Source organism: Callithrix jacchus, chromosome X (assembly GCF_049354715.1).
Source record: "Callithrix jacchus isolate 240 chromosome X, calJac240_pri, whole genome shotgun sequence".
NCBI lineage: Eukaryota > Metazoa > Chordata > Mammalia > Primates > Cebidae > Callithrix > Callithrix jacchus.
The window spans coordinates 141,773,042-141,779,224 of record NC_133524.1 but is presented as its reverse complement, the minus strand read 5'-3'; positions in this window follow the sequence as shown (position 1 = coordinate 141,779,224).

The following is a 6,183-nucleotide window of genomic DNA, read 5'->3' as shown; positions in this document are numbered from 1 at the left end:
GAGAGCCAAAATAAATAAATAAATAAAAAGCAGGAGTTGCAATTCTTGCATCTATAAAATAGATTTTAAAGCAAAAAAGATATAATGGTAAAAGGATCAATGAAACAATAAGAGCTAATGATCCTAACAACCAGATACATAGAGACTTAGACTCAATGAGACAGAAAATTAATAAGGATATCCAGGACTCGAACTCAGATTTGGAACAAGTAAACAATAAATATTTATAGAGTTCTCCAATTTAAATACACAAAATATACATTCTTGTCAATACCACATCACACCTACTCATAGGTTTAAATGAAATATTGATTGGCCATTATTAATACCCATTTTTTAGAATAAAGCAACATTTCTGTTCTCTCTCCCTCTTTTTCTTCCTCTTTCTTCCTCTCTTTCACTCCTTTTTTTTCTTTCCTTCTCTCAAAAAAAAAAAAAAAAAGAAGAAGAAGACAATATCTACCTCAAAGCATTACTGTGGGGAGCAAATGAAAAAAAAAAAGGAAAACCCATTTTCTGGGGAGAAATTCAAGCCAACTGCAAAAATTTATATAATTAAAGAGTAACATAATGTTAATAGTGAAGACAATTAGGGAAACGCTTCCACTGCATTTCAGAGACCTTCACAGAAGCCCCCACCCAATTATAGGCCCAGAGGCCAAGGAGGGAAGAATGGTTTCATGGGCCAGGCCCAGGGCCCTTTTGCCCTGCCCAACCTCAGGACACTGCTAATTGTGTCCCAGCTGCTCCAGTTCCAGCCATGGCTAAAAGGGACCCAGATATGTCTCAGACTGCTGCCCCAGAGGGTACAAGCTTCAAGTCTTGGTGACTTCCTTGTGGTGTTAAGCCTGCAGTTGCACTGTGGGTAAGATTTGAGGCTTAGGAGGCTCTGCCTAGATTTCAGAAGATGTATGGAAATGCCTGGATGTTCAGGCAGAAATGTGCTTCAGAGTTGGATCCCTCATGAGGAACCTGTACTAGGGCAATGTGAAGGGGAAATCTGGGGTGGAGTACTGACACAGAATCTCTACTGGGTCACTGCCTAGTGTAGCTGTGAGAAAAGGGACACTGTCCTCCAGCCTCCAGAATAGTATATCCACTGTCAGGGTGCACTGTGAAACTTGAAAAGCCACAGGCACTCAATGCCAGCCTGTGAAAGCAGTCATGGGTGCTGTACTCTGCAAAGTCACAGGGGTAGAGCTGCCCAAAGCCTTGGGAACCCCTCCTTTTGCATCCATGTGCCCTATATGTGATACGTGGAGTCAAAGGAGATTATTTCAAAGGTTTAAGATTTAATGACTGCCCTTCTAGGTTTTGGACTTGCATGTGGTCTGTAGCCCATTTGTTTTGACAAATTTCTTCTTTATGTAATGGGTAGATTTACCTAATGCCTTTATCCCCATTGTATCTTGAAAATAAATAGCTTGCTTTGGATTTTACAGCCTCATAGGTGGAAGGGACTTGCCTTCCCTCAGATGAGACTTTGGACTTGGACTTTAGCCTTAATGCTGGAATGAGTTAACACTCTGGGGGACTATTAAGATGGGATGATTGTATTTTTCAATGTGAGAAAAACATGAGATTTGGGAGAGGCCAAGGTCAAAGCAAGATGGTTTGATTCTTCGTCCCCATCCAAATCTCATGTCAAATTATAATTTCTAGTGTTGGCGGAGGGGCTTGGTTGTAGGTGAATGGATTAAGGGAGTTGTATCTAATGGTTGCGCATCATCTTCCTAGTGCTGTTTCATAGTAGAGTTCTCACAAGATCTGGTTGTTTGAAAAATGTATAGCCTTTCCCCTTTGTGCGTGCTCTCTCTCTCTCTCTCTCTCTCTCCTGCTCCACCATGGTAAGATGTGCTTGCTTCCCTTTCACCTTACACCTTCATGATTATAAGTTTCCTAAAGCCTCTTTATCAGTGCTTCATGTATAGCCTGAAAAACTGTGAGTCAATTCAACTTCTTCTCTTCATAAATTACCCAGTCTCAGGTATGTCTCCATGACAGAATGAGAACAAACTAATACAAAATTTTATCAAAAAGAAAAAAAGAAATGTTTTCTCTGAGAAATCTACCATTAATAAACCAAATGACAAGTAATGAGCTGAAAGAAAATATTTGCCATTCTGAAAGAAAACTTTTACCTGGCGCATACATATAAAGACTTTTTAGAAATCAATTAAAACTTCAGACAGCAAACATGTGAACAGATACGAACAAAGGAGATATGTGGATGGCAAATGAACATATAAAAAGATGTCATGAGGAAAATGCAAATGAAACCCATGAAGCAATGGCCCAGCACTTCTGTGAAGGTGGGAAAACAACAACAGTAACAACAACCAGAAAACACTAGGAGCTGGCAAGGATGCAGAACAACTGGGTTCCTCATGCATTGCTCGTGGGGATGCCAGATGGAACACCATCTTGAAAACAGTTTGGCAGTTTCCAGAAGTTAAGTTTACACTCACTGAATAGAGCAGCAATTCTATCCCTATCACATTTACCCTAGGAATTTACCCAAGTGAATTATATTCACACAATAACTGTTCATGTAGGTTTACTGGCACCTTGATCCAAAATCACCATAAGCTGTAAACAACATAAATACCTTCAACTGGAGAATGCATAACCAGAATGTGGCACATCTGTATAATGGAATAATACCCAGCATTAAATATGTACAACAAAATACTACTGATACTTGCAAGTTGAATGATTGCCTAGAGAAAGATAGTGACTGAATAAAGACAGTCTCAAAGGAACATGTACTCTAGGATTCCGTTTATATAACATTCTTTAAAAACAAAACCTACAGGAAGGAGAACAAATCCATGACTGCCAGGGGTTCTGAGTATGTGGAGAGTTTAATAGGAGTTTCTTGAGACAACATGAGAAAATTTGAGGGACTGATGGAAGTATTGCGTATCCAGATTGTGTTGTGGTTACATAAATCTAAACATGTTATGATTCATAAAACTGTACATGCACAAAAATTAATTGTACATTATGTTGATTATAGATAATCACACAGGAAAGATTCAAGTTGAGGATGGCCCAGTTTGAAAGAATGTGATACTAACTTAATGAAAGTCTACACAATATCTCACAATCTAAGCTCTATGAGGGAATGCACAATACCTGAAAGCCATATGCCATTACTGATGACTGTCATCCCTGGAGCAAAGTCAGTGCTTAGTACATGTTGGTAGACTGAACGACTCAGTACTGAAGTGTGTTGTGGCCATTTTATTCCTTCTCTGCCTATTCTGAGATCTTTTAGCTGATATTATTTAATCTACCTCAAATATAGGGGCCAGAAACCAAAATGGAACAGATATAAATCACTTTAACATTTCAGGAAAAATTTTTGCCCTACGTTTTCCCAATCCTAGCAACAATATATGTCTGTCTGAAGAAGGAATAGGTGAATAGATCAGTGTGTGGTTGACTGAGGCTAAGGAATCTATTAGACAATCAAAGCAGGGATGTAAAAGATGCCGTTGAATCTCTAGAAGAGAGATCTGATCCGTAGATTCAGATGTACAGGTTTGGTGGTGGCGGAGGTCAGCAAATAGATTACAAGACCTGGTAAAATCTGAAGAGTAAAAATGACAAGTGGATACAGGACAAATAGCTAGGAAACATAAGCTTTACAAATGATAGCAGAGAAAGTAGATTCTCTAGCAGAGTTCGAAATTGAATTGACCTCAGAGAGAAAGAGAAAACCAGGAGACAATGGTGTCACATAAAAATGAAATCACATCAAGAACAAGGTAGTCACAGTGTCAATGACTGCAAAAATGTCTGTAGACAGACAGAATGAGGGCAAAAGAAGGTGCGAGGTTCATTGATTATTAAAAAAAAGTTCCAACTGTTAGTTTTCTATTGTTTGCCTGTTTTGTTCAGGCAAGTTTATGTTCTTCAAATTATAAAGGACAGAACAGACAGCTAAAGAGGGGAATTCCCACCCCAGATCAACAAAATGGTGGCAGGAGATTATCTGACTATTTACTAAAAATGTAAGCCCTCAGGTCCAGCCTAATGAAATTCACAGTGTGACAAGACCTTACAAGTATGATTTCAGTCACTGTTGGTAATTTTTGACATGAGTTATAAAACTAGAAGAGATACTCACAGAATGGGGAGAGATGAAGGTTGCTTAGAATCTAAAATAATAATAATAATAATAATAATAATAATAATGAACAATTGAGGATTCATTTATCCACTAACACTGTTTGTCTGGCCCTGAACCCTGACAAGGTGTTTGGTAATAAAAGAAGTCAGAGATCACTCCAGGTTTTAGGACCAGATCATTTATTTATGATGAGAATATTTTTTAAAATACAGAATCTAGACAACAATTTTGAAGGAAAGATGAAGGGTGTCATTTTGGTATCTCAGTCCTGAGCTGAAGCTGAGCTATGCAAATGTAAATGCTGGAGAAAAGTACTGACACACAACTGGAGTTTCATATGTGGGAGTCCAGGGAGGGATAATATTTTATGTAATTATATTTTTAAAAATTTTCAAAAGGAGTAAAAGAGGAATATCACTGGACCAGGAACTGATTTTTGCACAGTGCTTAGCATGAGTAGTGAGAGAGAAAATGATGCTGAGGAAAGGCGAAGGAGAACTAGGAACATGAAGTGTCAGGCCAAAGGTCAGAGTGGTAAGGAGTCTCGGGAGCATACCACCTCTCTTATTCATGCCCTCCTGACATTATCTCCTCTGCCTGGGTTACGCTTCTCCCATACTGCATCCCAATCACCAGGTTAACATCTGTTCCTCCATAAATCTGTAGCTTAGGTGCCACCACTTCCAGACAGTCTTCCCAGGACCTCCTTCCTACCAGTTCCTCACTAATAATAGTAGTAATACCACACCCATGTTATTCATCTAGTTTGTTTATACAACTGCACACAAGAGTATAAATTGGCTTTGACATAAGGATCTGTATCAGGTCTCTCTCCTTGGCTTGGAAATATCTGTCTTCTTACCGTGTGTGCTTACATCATCTTTCTTCTATGCATTTCTGTCTGCTCACATTTTCTTTCTTTTGTTTTGAGACAGAGTCACTCCATCATTTAGGCTGAGATACAGTGGCATGATCTCAGCTCACTGCAGCCTTCACCTCCCAGGTTCAAGCAATTCTTCTGCCTCAGTCTCCCAAACAGCTGGGATTATAGGTGCCCACCACCACGCACAGCTAATTTTTGTATCGTTAGTAGAGACAGGTTTTGCCAGGTTGGCCAGGCTGATCTCGAACTGCTGACCTCAGGTGATCCAGCCACCTCACTCTCCCAAAGTGGTGGAATTGCAGGGGTGAGACACCGTGCCCAGCCCCAAATTTCCATTTTTTATAAGGACGCCCATCACATTGGATCTCATTTAACATGATTAAATCTGTAAAGCAGGGGTTCCCAGCCTCCAGGTCATGGACCAGACCAGTTCGTGGCCTGTTAGAAACTGGGCCGCACAGCAGGAGGTGAGCGTTTGGTAAGCGAGTATTACCAGTGGCATTAGATTCTCATAGGAGTGTGAACTCTGTTGTGAACTGCATATGTGAGGGATCTAGATTGCACTCTCTTTATGAGACTCCCACTAAAGCCTGATGATCTGAGGTGGAACAGTTTTATCCTGAAACCATTCCCCCACCGCTCCATGAGAATATTGTCTTTCATAAAACCAGTGTTTGGTGTCAAAAAGGTTGGGAACCACTGCTGTAAAAAATGTATGTCTAAATAAAGACATATTTGGAGGTACTAGGAGTTAAAACTTCAACATATGAATTTTAATAGAAACATTTCAACCCCTAACACCATCTAAACCAGAGATGTCTGATCTTTTCAGTTTCCTGGGCCACATTAGAAGAATTGTCTTGGATCACACATGAAATACACTAACACTAATGATAGCTGATGAGCTTAAAATAAGTCAAAAGTAAATTTCATAATGTTTTAAGAAAGTTTATGAATTTGTGTTGAGCCACATTCAAAGCTGTCCCACATGTGGCTCATAGGCTGTAGGTTGGAGAAACTTGGTCTAAACCTACCTTTATTGCCTACGAACATAGCAACAACAAGATATGTGTGATTATGGTCTATTTCAGGCCTTAAATCCTCTGCTTTTTATGTGAAAGAAAGATAGAGAACACTGGTATAGCCTTATCCATACACAATG